Source organism: Amblyraja radiata, chromosome 37 (assembly GCF_010909765.2).
Source record: "Amblyraja radiata isolate CabotCenter1 chromosome 37, sAmbRad1.1.pri, whole genome shotgun sequence".
In the NCBI taxonomy this organism is placed as follows: Eukaryota; Metazoa; Chordata; class Chondrichthyes; order Rajiformes; family Rajidae; genus Amblyraja; species Amblyraja radiata.
In genome coordinates this window covers 18555475-18570854 of record NC_045992.1, presented here as the reverse complement: position 1 = coordinate 18570854, position 15380 = coordinate 18555475, and the positions used below count along the sequence as shown (strand labels likewise).

Here is a 15380-nt window from a genome sequence, read left to right as displayed (position 1 = left end):
AGCCCAGTGAATCACCTGTGAACGAAGAGACTCGGGAACAAACAGACGATTAGAAGGACACCCTAGCGGAGACTGAACACCAGCAGTTGCCTCGGAAACTCTCTTCTCAATCTCCCAAGTAACCGCCCCAACAAAACAGGAAGCAGGCAGAATGGGAGTTGAAACCTTAGGGGATGGGTCAGGATCAAACTGTCTGGAGAGAGCATCAGGTTTGCCATTCTTGGCACCAGGGCGGTAAGACAGTACAAAATCAAATCGATTAAAGAAGAGAGCCCACCTTGCTTGGCGCGAGTTGAGGCGTTTGGCTGACTTGATGTATTCCAGGTTTTTGTGGTCTGTCCAAACTAGAAACGGCTGCTTGGAACCCTCCAACCAGTGTCTCCATTCCTCCAAGGCTGTTTTAACCGCTAACAGTTCACGGTTACCCACATCGTAATTTCTCTCAGCAGGAGAAAGCTTATTTGAGAGGAAAGCGCAGGGATGTAATCGACCATCTGTGGAGGATTTCTGTGAGAGTACGGCCCCGATGCCCACACCCGAGGCATCCACCTCAACCACGAACTGGAGTGACGGGTCAGGGTGAACCAGGATGGGGGCTGAGGAGAAGCTCCTCTTGAGTCTCATAAATGCAGTTTCTGCTTGAGAGGACCAAGAGAAAGGCACGTGGGGTGAGGTAAGAGCATGGAGTGGTGCAGCAGTGACACTAAAGTTCCGGATAAACTTCCTATAAAAATTAGCAAACCCAAGGAACCCCTGAAGTCGCTTACGACTGGAGGGTGTAGGCCAGGTGGCCACAGCACTGACCTTGCTCGGGTCCATCTGTATACCAGCAGGTGATACAACATAACCAAGGAATTGAACAGTGTTAACATGAAATTCACATTTCTCAGCTTTCACAAACAGATCATTCAGGAGCAAACGTTCCAGCACCTGGTGTACATGCTGCACATGGGAAGTCTCGTCTGGAGAAAAAATCAAAATGTCATCAAGGTACACAAACACAAATCTGTTCAGCATGTCCCGTAATACATCATTAACCATGCCTTGAAAAACTGCTGGAGCATTAGGAAGACCAAACGGCATGACCAGATATTCATAATGACCACTGGGTGTGTTAAACGCAGTTTTCCATTCATCCCCGTCCCTTATCCTCACCAGATGATACGCATTTCTAAGATCTAACTTAGTGAATACTGTAGCGTCTTTTAACAGTTCAAATGCAGAGGAGATAAGAGGAAGAGGGTATCTGTTTTTAACAGTAATGTCATTGAGTCCTCTGTAGTCAATGCAGGGCCGAAGTGTTCCATCCTTCTTATCCACAAAGAAGAATCCAGCTCCTGCAGGTGAAGAGGAAGGTCTGATGATCCCAGCAGCAAGGGCATCGTCAATGTACTTTTCCATGGCGAGCCGCTCAGGTGAAGACAAGGAGTAGAGATGGCCCTTAGGAAGCGCTGTACCTGGCAGAAGGTCGATGCAGCAGTCGTACGGTCTATGCGGCGGAAGAGATGTGGCCTTGGCCTTGTTGAACACCTCCCTTAGGTCTAGATAACATGAGGGAACCTTGGTGAGATCTGGAAAATCCTCCTCCCTTGAACGGGGAGGCTGCCGGAGGGTGGTCCTGGAAGATCCCAGCAAACTGCTCCTTGACGGATCCTTCATAGACTCAGGAGAAGAATCATGCAGATAGATGAGTTTACAGTTATTCCCCCAAGAAATTACTTCCCCAGTACCCCAGTTCATGTGAGGATTATGGTAAGACAGCCAAGGGAGCCCCAAAACCAGAGGATGAAGAGGACAGTCGAGGAGATGAAAACTGATGGTCTCAAGGTGATTACCTGCCACGATGAGTTGAACAGTTCGGTGAATTACCCTGTACAGTAGGCGCCCATCCAGTGCACTAGCTTCCAGAGGATCTTGAAGCTGTTCACGTTCCAGCTTCAAGTCATCAGCCAAGCGAATGTCCATGAAGTTCTCATCTGCCCCAGAATCAACCAACGCCTGCAGGGAGTGCCACTGGGAATGCACCAACAATTGTACCGTCGAGAATTGACGAGAGGAATGGCTCATAGGAGTGGTACAACTCACCAATGTCCTCTCTTTCATTGGTGAGCCTTGTCTTTTACTGAACAGCTGTTCAACAAATGTCCCAGTTCACCACAGTAAAAACACCTCCCCTCCCTTCGGCGGAGCTGCCGTTCCTCCGGGCTGAGTTTGGCTCGTCCCACCTGCATGGGCTTCTCCGAAGAGGCAGGTGGCGCTGTAGGCTGACTGGACCGGCCGAGAGGGAAGAAGTCCCGACCGGAAGGTGAAGGGCGACGCTGCCGCCACCGCTGGGAGGAGGACCAAACTGCCGCCGATCTCCTCTCTCGCTCTCTTTCTCTGAGCCTAGCGTCAATTTGGATAGCCAGGGAAATCATAGACTCGACGTCGGAAGGCAGGGTTAGAGGAGCCAATTGGTCTTTGATAGCTTCAGACAATCCATTGCGAAAAGCATCCAACAAAGCAGCCTCATTCCATCCACCCTTAGCAGCAACAGTTCGAAAGTCAATAGCAAAATCCATAACTGAGCGATTACCTTGTTTCATGGAGACCAGGTTCTGTGAAGCCTCTCGGCCAGGATTGGAGTGATCAAACGTGCGGGACAGAGCTTCCATGAACAGGACCGATGTCTGGTAAACAGGAGAATTCCGAGACCACTCCGCCGTGGCCCAAGCCTCCGCCCTACCCGACAGGTGCGTGATGATAAAGGCTACCCTTGAGCGTTCTGATGAAAAGGAAGCCGCTTGAAGTTCGAAATGCAGTCCACACTGAATCAAAAAAGGGCTACATTTCTCCGATTCCCCCGAAAAGTGTACCGGTCTTGCCAGGTGGGCGAATGGAGATGCTGCAGCAGCTGCGGCCATCGGAGCTCCTGGAGACACAGACAAGGAAACAGAATCGGCAGGCACGGGAGCCGCAGCAGGAAACAAAGAATTCAGCCGAGTAACCAGGTGTTCAAACCGAGAACTTAAAGTGTTCACCTGTGAACCGATGTCTGCCTGGAACCCCTGCTGACGCTCGCCGAGATCCCGGAACCCGGCGACGATCGAGGAGAGTTGACCCTCGTAATGCGAGATGCGCTCCTCTTGCTTCTGGAGCACTGCACGAAAAAGATCAGAGCCCGCTGAGTCCATTGTTGGCCAGTTCGTAATGTCAGAACTGAACGAGGAGGAGGACACAAATGCAGGCTCAGACACAGGGCAGATCAGTCTTCGGCGTTTAATCGGTCCAAGTCAGTACACAGGTAGGCAAAACAGAGGCAACAGTACCATATAGGAGCAGGCAAGAAACAGTGGTCGAAAATACAGGCAAAGGTCGAGATCACAAGGTCACAAGATTTCGAGAGCTGGAACGAGGTGATACCAAGTAGCATACACCACGAACTGGCAATGGGAACTAAAACACAAAAGGCTTAAATACAGACTAGCAGGGGATAACGAGACACAGGTGAAACACATCAGGGCGTGGCCAACAATCACATGAGGGTAAACGACCTGACAGGAAATGGGACCTGAAACAAGAGGAGATGTGAGACACCAAAATAAAACAAGAATGCAAACTCTAATACTAAAAACCAATAAGAAACAGAAACTAGATCAAACGCGAGACCTGACACAATAACTTATTCAAGAAGGAACTGCAGATGTTGGAAGATCGAAGGTACACAAAAATGCTGGAGAAACTCAGTGGGTGCAGCAGCATCTATGGAGCGAAGGAAATGGGTGACGTTTCGGGGCGAAACCCTTCTTCAGTCTGATGGGGGTGTGGGGGGCGGGGGGGGGGGGAGAAGGAAGGAAAAAGGGAGGAAGAGGAGACCGAGGGCGGGGGGATGGGAGGAGACAGCTCGAGGATTAAGGAAGGGGAGGAGACAGCAAGAGCTAGCAAAATTGGGAGAATTCAATGTTCATGCCATCCGGGCGCAAGCTACCCAGGCGGAATATGAGGTGCTGTTCCTCCAAGCCCAATAACTTGCCCTTGCAGTTCGTTGCAGTGCCGTTTTCCACCTGCAGGTGGAGGTGGCGTGTAGGAAGGAATTTCAGATGCTGGTTTACACCGAGGATTGACACAAAATGCTGTAGTAACTCAGCGGGACAGGCAGCATCTCTGGAGAGAAGGAATGGGTGACGTTTCGGTCGAGACACTTCTTCAGACTGAGTCAGAGGAGAGGGGAACGAGAGATATAGACTGGATATAGAGAGATATAGAACAGACATGAAAGATATGCAATTGAATATACAATATTATACACTTTCTGTATACTCATTTTCCCTTCGCCCACAGTTAACGTGGACTGCCATCTTAATCTTTGTTACTTTTATTGCATATAATTTACATGTTCTACATCTCTCTATATCGCCGTCTATATCCATCGTTCCCCTTTCCCCTGACTCTCTGCCAGAAGGAGGGTCTCGACCAAAAACGTCACCCATTCCTTCTCTCCAGGGATGCTGCCTGTCCCGCTGAGTTTCCCCAGAATTTAGCGGTGCAGTACTCCCACCTGCTGCTGGACGTCGGTACTACGGGTGGAGGGTGGGGGCGAGAAGGGGAAACACAACTTCGAGCGGACAGAGACAAGCACAGGAACACTGTTTGGTCCACAATATCTGTGTCACGGCGCCTCCTTAAACCAATGTTTCTAGTTGGGGAGAGGATTTAGTTTCCTCACTTTCAAACTGGGTTAGAGTTACCCAAGCCACTTAGGCAAGCTGAAGATAGATAGAAAATGTTGGAGTAACTCAGCGGAACTGGCAGCATCTCTGGAGAGAAGGAATGGATGATGTTTCAGGTCCAGCCCCTTCTTCAGACTGAGAGTCAGGAGAGAGGGTGTCTAGAGATATGGCAGTGTAAGGTGTGAAAACGACAAATCAAAACAGACGATGTTTAGGAAATGTAGAATGGTTCATTGTTATCCGAGGGGTAGGTGACAAGGAGGCGCACAATCTAAAATTTAATCAGGAGGTCAGTGAAACTCGTCGGAGAACTAGGATGGGGAGGGACGGAGGAAAAGAGGAAGCAAGGGTTACTTGGTCAGAGGTCAATGTTCATACCGCTGGGGTGTAAGCTGCCCAAGCGAAATATGAGGTGCTGTTCCTCCAATTTGAGTTGGGCTTCTCTCTGACAGTGGAGGAGGTCCAGGTCAGAAAGGCCAGCGGGCGTAGACATAAAATGCTGGGGTAACTCAGCGGGTCAGGCAGTATCTCTGGAGAAGGATACAAAGAGCTGGAGTAACTCAGCGCGACAGGCAGCATCTCTGAAATGAAGGAATGGATGACATTACGGGTCGAGACCCTTCTTCAGACAGGTTCGAGAAAGGGAAACGAGAAATATAGACGATGATGTAGAGAGATAGGGATAGAACAATGAATTAAAGATAAGCAATAATGTATCGATGATAAAGGAAACAGGCAACTGTGAGGTGCCTGAAGAAGGGTCTCGACACGAAACGTCGTCCTTTCCTTCTCTCCAGAGATGCTGCCTGTCCTGCTGTGTTACTCCAAATGTTCGTGTCTATATTAGGGTGACCAGCATCTGCAGTTCCTCCCTACACAATTGTTAGCTGTTTGTTGGGTAAAAACGAGAAGCTGGTGCGACTTGGATGGGGGAGGGATGGAGAGAGAGGGAATGCCGGGGTTACTTGAAGTTAGAGAAATCAATATTCGCACCACTGGACTGTAAGCTGCCCGAGTGAAACATGAGTTGCTCTTCCTCCAATTTGCAATTAGCCTCACACTGGCAATGGAGGATGCCCAGGACAAAATGGTCTATGTGGGAATGGGATGGAGAATTAAAGTGTTTAGCAATCGGGAGATCATGTAGGTCCAGGCAGTTTGAGAGCAGGTGTTCAGCGAAATAATCGCCCAGTCCGTGTTCTCCAGAGATGGTGCCTGACCCGCTGAGTTACTCCAGCACTTTATGTATTTTTTTTTGGTAAAGCAGCATCTTCGGTTCCTTGTGCCTCCATTTTCAGTAACCTGCTGTGGCCAGTAACCAGTGAAGAATTTCAGCGGACAAATAACATTTTCAGGGCTCCAATAAGATTTCAAAACCTTCTACCACCCACAAATCCCTTAATTTTTCGTTCACTTTAGAGACACAGCGCGGAAACAGGCCCTTCGGCCCATCGAGTCCGCGTCGACCAGCGATCCCCGCACAGTAGCACTATCCTAGGGACAATTTACAATTTTACCAAAGCCAATTAACCTGCAAACCTGTACGTCTTTGGAGAGTGGGTGGAAACCGAAGCACCCGGAGAAAACCCACATATGTCGCGGGGAAAACGTACAAACTCCGCACAGACAGCACCCGTGGCCAGGATCGAACCCGGGTCCCTGGCGCTGTGAGGCAACAACTGTAATGTTCAAGATTTGTATGTTTGTGTATGTTAGGGTGGTGGTACATTGGCTTAAAAAATGCATTCGGCAACTATTGACCGTAATCCTACATTATTCTCTTTGCTTGCTTGCCCCAAATTTTACCACTCGCGGCAATTTTACAACGGCCAACTAACCTAGAAACCCACACGTCTATGGCGTTTAATGTAGAAAAACAGCACGGAAACAGGCCCTTCGACCCACCGAGTCCGGACCGACCAGCGATCCCGCTCACTAACACTATTCTGGCACACACTGGGGACAATATCCTACACACCAGAGATAATTTACAATGTTTCTTTACCGAAGCCAATCAACATATTTGGGTTGTGGAAGGAAACCGGAACACCCGGGGAAAACCCACGCTAGTCACAGGGAGAACGTACAAACTCCCGAAGTCAGGATGGAACCTGTGTCTCTGTCGCTCCCCGTGTAAAGGCAGCAACCCTGCCACTGCGGCACAGTGCCACTTGAATTCAAGTAAATACGGTGATTTAAAAAAAAAGGTGTAAAGCAGGTGTTTTTACAACTATATTACTAAAAGACTGAACTTGACCACTTCCTGTTGATTTTTAGAAAAAACGCTGCAACTTACGGCTGTGATTTTTGGCCAACTTACTCAGCCCCTCTCCACTGCACAGGACAAGAGGAGTTTTCCCATCGATGAAAAATAAAATACTTTAAAAGCGTTTAAAAATGTTGAGATTCTCTCTCCTGAGGGCCACGCCACTTCCGGAGCGACTATAAAACCCGGAAGTGTTGGGTTCCTCAGTCAGTCAGTCGCTGCAAGATGGGGGAGCGAGAGGGTCACGTCTCTCATTCTGAACAGTGAATAACACTGAACACATTTCAACTAAACAGTGAGTGCCCTTAATGTGGTTTGAAAATGCTCGCTAAAAGTGTTTTTTGGTTTGAAAATGCATGCTAAAAATGTGTTTTGGTTTGAGAATGCTAAAGTTGCCTTGCCTAATTAATGTATCCTTGCTTAATTAAAGTTGCCTTGCTTAATTAAAGTTGCCTTGTCAAATGCAACAGGGTTGTTTTGAAAAATACCCCTTTTAACTGTGCCTTATTGAAACGTATGCAACAGTTTTTGGAAGGAAAACCGTGAAAAAAACGTTTTATTAGATCAGGACTATGTTTAATGCAAAATTGCCGCTCATTCCGTGACTTCAGCTTAGTGGAGAGGTGGCGCTGAGTGCGGAAGGCCCACCGTGAAGACGCCACCCTGAACCGTTTGAGTAATTACGGTTACTGCCATGTTTATGGTGAGTGTTTGTTGAAAGTTATTTAAAGCACGTTTTTGCTGTAGCAGCAGCTGTAGAGGAGTGTTTCAGAGTAAAAATAGGTTTAAACGTTTTAATCATTCGGTTTAGACACAACTGTGTTCTTATTTTTAAACTTCTTACATAGATTATATGGTTAGTAACAGGATTCAGTATGCTACCACGTTCTGAAGTTACTTGGCATTTTAGTATTGGTGTGTGTGTGTGTGTGTGTGTGTGTGTGTGTGTGTGTGTGTGTGTGTGTGTGTGTGTCTATTTGTGTGTGTATCTGTGTGTGTGTGGGGGGGGGGGTGAAGGGCGGAGGGGTGACTGAGTGAACTGCCAGCGTACAAGCCATGAGTGACTGCAATGCCAGCCCATCAGCCATGAGAAAGTGAACTGCCAGCCCACCAGCCATGACTCACTGAACTTCCAGCTCAATAATCCATTCCGTCCACCCTCTACCCCTTCTCTCTCACAGAGTCTGTAATCTGGTTTCTCAGCCGCCAGTCTGCCAGACCAGTTTCAAAGTAACATTAGCAAATTCAAAGTAATGTTAGCAAATTTGCAGATGACACAAAGCTGAGTGGCAGTGTGAACTGCGAGGAGGATGCTATGAGAATGCAGGGTGACTTGGCCAGGTTGGGGGAGTGGGAAGATGCATGGCAGATGAAGTTTAATGTGGATAAATGTGAGGTTAACCACTTTGTTAGCAAAAACAGGAAGGATGATTACAATCTTAATGGCGTTAAATTGGGAAAAGGGGAAGTACAACGGGATCTGGGGGTCCTTGCACATCCGTCTATGAAAGTAAGCATGCAGGTACAGCAGGCAGTGAAGAAAGCGAATGGCATGTTGGCCTTTATAACACGAGGAATCGAATATAGGAGCAAAGAGGTCCGTCTGCGGTTGTACAGAACCCTAGTGAGACCACACCTGGAGTATTGTGAGCAGTTTTGGACCCCTAATTTGAGGAATGATATTCTTGCTATTGAGGGAGTGCAGCGTAGGTTTGCAAGGTTAATTCCCGGGATGGCGGGACTGTCATAGGCTGAGCGAATGGAGCAGCTGGGCTTGTACACTCTGGAGTTTGGAACGATGAGAGGGCATCTCGTTGAAACATATAAGATTGTAAAGAGCTTGGACACGCTCGAGGCAGGAAACATGTTCCCGATATTGCGGGAGACCAGAACCAGGGGCCCCAGTTTAAGGATAAGGAGTAAGCCATTTAGAACGGATACGAGGAAACACTTTTTCCCGCAGATAGTGGTGAGTGTGGAATTCTCTGCCTCAAATGGCAGTGGAGGCAGGTTCTCTGGATGCTTTCTACAGAGAGCAAGATAGGGCTCTTAAAAATAGCGGAGTCAGGGGAAATGGGGAAATGGGGAGAAGGAAGGAACGGGGTACTGATTGGGGATGATCAGCCATGATCACATTGAATGGCGGTGCTGGCTCGAAGGGCCGAATGGCCTACTCCTTCACCTGTTGTCTATTGTCTATTGCCTGAGTGTACTGCCAGGCCTCAGTGACTGAGCTGCCAGCCCAATAATCCTACCAGCGCTACAGAAAGCCCCCCCCCACTGGCCAGTAACATTGCAATTGGTGGAGAGGTGGAATAAGTCCAGCTCTCCCATGTGATGCCGAAAAGCTGCGTCGCCTAAAAGCAAACTTACCGAATGGCCGCTCTGTCGAAACGCCACCTACCTGAAAGGCGGTGTCGCCTACAGGCCAAAGGACTGACTGCCGCTCAACTGAAAAGTCCAATAACGGACTTGACGTTGCGGAGGCGGGGGGGGGGGGGGGGGGGGGGGGGCTGGACTTGACAGAGCGTCCCCCGCGCGTCCAGACCCCCGCGTCCATCACATCACTGTGAAGGCATGAACATTGTCCAAAACCTCCGCTCCACCCGACCCGCAGCCCGCGGATTGTGGCCGTGGGAGTGTGTAGGCTGTCTGCGGGCCGGTTGAGTTTGGGCTGCGGGCCGGATCCGGTCCGAGGGCCGTAGGTTGCCGACCCCTCTCCTTGATCTCAGGCCTCATCATGCCCCTCCCCTGTTTTCAAACCGATTTCCGCCTATGTCTGGGGTCCCTCGGTGTTGCAGGAGGAATAGAGACACGTGTTGCATCTACTACGGTTGCTGGGAATGTATCTAGGAAGAGGATGGTTCAATGGATTATTTCATACAGCTCAGCAAGACTATCCCCGTACATATGCATACTCACCCTAGTCAGTACTGTATACACAGAACAAGCCACTGAGTCCATATGCAAGAGGTGCCATTTTGCGCCATTTTACAGTCGCCGCTGCAGCTGGTGACACGGGCCCGTTGCAGCCGTCACCTCCATTCCGGTTGTCCCGTAATCCGGTATCCCTCTCCACACCTGCCCTCTTGAGCCATAGTTCCCCCGAGGGGCTTCTCCCGCAGCCGACCTCGAGGGCGCTGAAGGTAAGACCACCCGGTTCCTCACATCTACCTTGAGGTGGGTAGGAAGAGATAAGTGAATTGTGGAAGGAGCAGTCCCTGGGGAAGGCGGAAAGGGGTGGAGATGAGAAGATGTGATTAGTGGTGGCATCCCTCAGGAGGTGACGGGGATGTCGGAGGATAATGTGTTGGATGCGAGTCTGGTGGGGTGAAAAGTGAGGATGAGGGGAACTGTCTTGTTGCGACTGGGCGAATAGTAAGCAAGAGCAGAATTACGGGACACTGAGGTGTGAGGCTCTCCTCTATGAGAAAAGAGGAAATCCCACGTTCCTAGAATAAGGAAAACACACCCATCCGAGCATGGGACACATCCCCTCCTCCCCACCCATTTGCAGTCTAAAGAACCATTTCCGCTTTCCGCAGATGCCGTTCACTGCACAACTCCCTGGTCCCATCTCCACCCCATTCATCAACTCACTCACTCACTCTTTCTCAACTCAACTCACTACTTTGTTCCCACTCAAATTTCCCCCTTCTCAGTTACTTTCCCCATGCATCAGCAGGAGATGCAACACCTGTCCCAATGCCCTCCCCCCCCGTCCGCCCCCGCCCCCGCCCCCCCTCACCCGCCACTACCACGACTCCGTCCAAGGACTCCTTCTACTTCAACTACTGTATCCGTCACCCAATCCGTCTCTCCAGAGTTACTCCATGTCCCGCTGAGTTACTCCAGCGTTTTATTTTTTAATTGTCCACTGTATATCGTGTAGTTACTTGCGAACAAGCCAACAAGGCGAATTCCTTGTTTGTATACATACTTGGCTAATAAAATGTATTCAATTCAATTCATTTTTTGTCTCTCCGCGGGTGCAACGGGCGAGTCACAGCCGGGAGAACAGTCTAACTGATCGCCGTCATTCTTTAGCCGGGAGATTCCCTGGGTCCTGCGGTACTCCGCTGCTGCACATTGTCACTACCTGCTCCCGCCTTGTTGCTCCGGTGTTTACTGCAGCCGTTAGGTCGCCAAGTGTGAAACCCGGTAGACGGATGTGTTGCACTTAAAGTGAACTTGTGAATACACCGGGTAAGTTCCACAAAGAGTCAACGTGATCTGCAGGCCCTTCAACACTGAAGGAATCCGATATCCAGTTAGTCGCATTGACGGGGTTGGGAAATTAATGGGATCTGGGGATTGGACAAAATAAACAGCCGGGTGTGGTGAATCCTCGGCTGCAGCTCAGTCAGTGCCCGCTGCTTTTACATTGAAGTGTGATCGCAAGATCGGCCCGAATGAATGTGGGAGAGACACAGAGCAAGATAAACAGAATATTCAACAACAGGGCTGCAGGAATAGGGTAATTTAGATAATTTAAAGGACGTTCATTGCGAAAACCTCTGGGACGGTGTATCCGAGCGGGGCAGACAGCACAATCACAACAACGGGATGATATGGAGAGTAAGAAATAAAGAAAGGAAGATGGAGAAAAAATACTTCTGTCAGAGCAGAGTGGCGCAGCGGAAGCGTGCTGGGCCCATAACCCAGAGGTCGATGGATCGAAACCATCCTCTGCTATTCTATCAATGGATACTTTTGAGAAAATACCGTCCGTTCACACAACAATACAATACAATACAATACAATACAATACAATTTATTGTCATTTGAGCCTCAGTGAGGCTCAAACGAAATTCTGTTTCCACAGCCATACAAACAAAGACAATTCCTAGACATACACACAATTTAGTTCACACAAATATTCATCACAGTGAACCCACTGTGACGGAAGGCAAAGTCTTTTCTCTCCCCTGTTCTCCATGTCTCTCCCGATGTCGAAGCCCCAGGCGGGCGATGATAAGTCCCACTGCCATTTTAGGCCGTGCCGGGCGATTTACGGCCCCGCTCCCAGTCTAGAAGTCTCGAAGTTGGAGCCCCCGGCGGGCGCTGGAATGTCCCACGGCCATGAAGCCGTGCCGGGCGATGTATGACCCCGCTCCGGGTCGTTCCAACCCCGCGACACCGGCTGGAGAAGTCGCGTTGCGGGAGCTCCGGGAAGCGGTCTCTCTCTCCCCCCGGACCCGTGAGCTCCCGATGTCCCAGTCCAACGGACCTGCGGCTGCGTTGCTGGAGCCTCCGAGCCCCAGGAGTCGAGTCGCAGCAGCGAGTCACCACTGCTCCCCACGCTCCGAGGCCGGCCAGCCCCACGATGGTGAGTAGTCCGCTGCTCCGCAGTCTCCCGAGTCCCCGGGTCGTTCAGGTTGGAGGCCGCTCCACGGTGCTAGGCCCCAACGACAACGGAGACCCGACAGGGAAAAGGTCGGGTCTCCCAGACAGGGAAGAGATTTTAAACGGTTTCCCCCTGCTCCCCCCCCCCCGCCCCCCACATATACACATTTAAAACCAGTGTTAAAAAACACCAAACACTACATTTAACTAGACAAAAAAAAAAAAAAGACAGACAGGCTGTAGGGGCCGCTGCAACGGGTGAGTCGCGCCGCCAAAACCACGCGTGTACAATACATATTTCGTTTAATTCGGGTGAAATTCCTATTACAACAAACGCTTCACTCCATTGCACCATTTTATGAGTTTTATTGGAGAATCCGTGGGTGACACCATGTTCCCCGTTGTGCTCGGCGGATGACCAATCAATGTATAATATGGTGGGGGAGGGTTAAGGGGATAACCGTTTCGGTCGCCTCCTCCAGGGAGAGGCAACCTTTTCCATGTCGCCTCCCCCGTGGCTTAACATCGAGGATCAGTGCGGCCTTTCCCGGAGACGTGCCCGGGACTTTAGCAGGGGGCGCAGCATGGTCGCTTTTGTCGCGGAGAGGGCGAGCCCTCGCCGGAGGTCGCCGGAGCGGAGCGCTCCGTTCGCTGTCCCGCGGCAGCTTGAAGCCGCGGTCTGCGGAGCTCCAGTTGGCGCGGCGTCCGGTGCCAGCGATCCCTCGTTGGGGACACGGGAGGAGAGGAGCTCCGACCGCCGACTCGCGGCATACTTCTACCGCGGGCGCGGCGGGGACTTACCGTCTGAAGCGGGGTCCCTCGCCTGGGATTCCTGGAGAGGAACTCCGACCGCCGGCCCTGCATTCTGCGATGCTTCTTGCTGCGGCGCGGCGGGGACTTTAGATCTTCCACCGCCGGCCTGCGGCCTACACCAACTTGAAGCACAAGTCTCCGGTGGTGATGCACCGATTCAGGACACATCTGGACTTATCTTGTCTGAACATCTGGACGCCCGCAGCGGCGACTGCGGAGGGTTGAGGTCCCGACCACGGGGCAAAATGGAGGAGGCCTGGCCAATTTGTGTGCCTTCCACCACAGTGATGAATGTTGTGGTGGATGTGTGTGTTAAATTTTCATTGTGCATTGTGTGTTTTTTTAAAATCGTACCGCTGCTGGCAAATTAATTTCACTTGCACTTTACTGATACAACTTAACTTGACTTGATGAAGCTGCGTTCTGTTTATCAGGGATATGAGTAAAATTAGGCCATTTGGCCCATCAAACATACTCCGCCATTCAATCACGGCTGGTCTATCTATCCCTCCTAACCCCATTCTCCTGCTTTCTCCTCATAACATCTCCCCATGGTATAGAACAGGAAATGGTGGAGCCAATGGTTCAACTCCTGTGTTCTTCATTGCAACTTTGATACAGAGATAAACACGTTCATGTTCAGTAGCCGGAAGAGTGGGGGAGCGGGGAATGGGTAGAACAAGGGGGATATCTCTGATAATCACTGAAGGGTAGTAGTCTACGGGACAGGTGGTGGGAAATGGGATGCGAGTAGATGAGCAATATCTGGTCGGCATGGAAATAGTGGACCGAAGGGAATTTGTTCTGGAGGAAGTCTATGTCGGAGTGGAGGGAGAGTGAGGAAAGAGAGTCCACGGGGAAATAGACAGGTAGCTGACGGCACTGGGTGTAAGAAGGAACTGCAGATGCTGGTTTAAACCGAAGATAGATAAAAAAGCTGCAGTAACTCAATGGGACGGGCAGTATCTCTGGAGAGAAGGAAAAGGTGACGTTTCGGGTCGAAACCCTTCTTCAGACTTCCCCATTCAGTCACCCATTCTTTCTCTCCAGAGATGCTGCCTGTCCCGCTGAGTTATTCCAGCTGTTTGTGTCTATCTTCGGCACTCGGTGTAAACCAGAGAGAAGGCAGGCTATACTATTCCATCGGCGAGTGGGGAACGGAACCGTCTCCAGTGCAGTGTGACTCTGTGGCTCGAGCACAGTCCCGCTGCTGCTTGTGACGGCAAATAGAGAGTACGACTCGTAGTTCCGGTTACATGCGTTTATAAAATGAAAGCGCCTCTTGATTATATAATTCAACACGAGCATGACCTTGAATAAGTGACCGGATCGCGGAAGAAACCGAGAGCACACAAGTCCAACAGTGAGAAGTGAATGTCTGAAAGTTGCAGGTTTTTGGTAAAAGAAAATCTAAGGCTATTAACATGAAATTCTGCAACCTTATGTATCTAACCGACAAACAACACTTTTTCCCACTTTCCTCTTCGACTCGCATCCACATCTCCTTCTCCCCCTCCCCTTCCACCTACATACATTATACTGCTTCACAACGGAAGACATATGGTGGTTCCTCGTTAGTATAGTGGTCAGTATCCCCGCCTGTCACGCGGGAGACCGGGGTTCAATTCCCCGACGGGGAGAACGTTTTCGTCGTCCTAAATTTAACTGGAATTCCAATGTGTGTTTTGCACATCTTGATTTATAAACATTGACAGCATCAAATATGTTTTTCCTGAACTGATCGGTATATTGAATATTCCGAATTAATATAATATAATATAATGTAACAGGCCCATTCGGCCCACAATATCAGTGTATAACATAATGCCAAATTAATCGAATCTACTCTGAAGAAGGAAGTCAACCGGAACGTCACCCATTCCTTCACTCCAGCAAGGAGGTCAAGGATCTAGAGCGAGGATTCCCAACCTGGGATAAATGTATTGATTCTGGAAGTTAAAATAATAATGTTAAAAACAGTATTTTAAAATTTCCCCGTTGTCGGTTGCTTTATTATGGTAGAAGTGTAAACTCAATTACTGAACACATCAGGGTGAGGGTAAGTTTACTTTCGAAAAGTTGCCAGGGGTTTTCACACAGAGAGTGGTGAATCACTGAAACTCTCTGCCACAGAAGGTAGTTGAGGACAGTTCATTGGCTATATTTAAGAGTGAGTAAGATGTGGCCCTTGTGGCTAAAGGGATCAGAGGGTATGGAGAGAAGGCAGGTACAGGATACTGAGTTGG

At 49.8% G+C, this 15380-nt stretch overlaps 2 non-coding genes across 2 annotated transcripts; both read left to right on the top strand.

The window, feature by feature from the left end:
* Window positions 1-11598: 11598 nt before the first annotated feature.
* Window positions 11599-11670, top strand: trnam-cau. Its single transcript has one exon. It is a non-coding gene; the product is annotated as a tRNA-Met (tRNA).
* Window positions 11671-14702: 3032 nt separating this feature from the next.
* trnad-guc lies at window positions 14703-14774 on the top strand. The gene has a single exon. It is a non-coding gene; the product is annotated as a tRNA-Asp (tRNA).
* The last annotated feature ends 606 nt before the right edge of the window (window positions 14775-15380 follow it).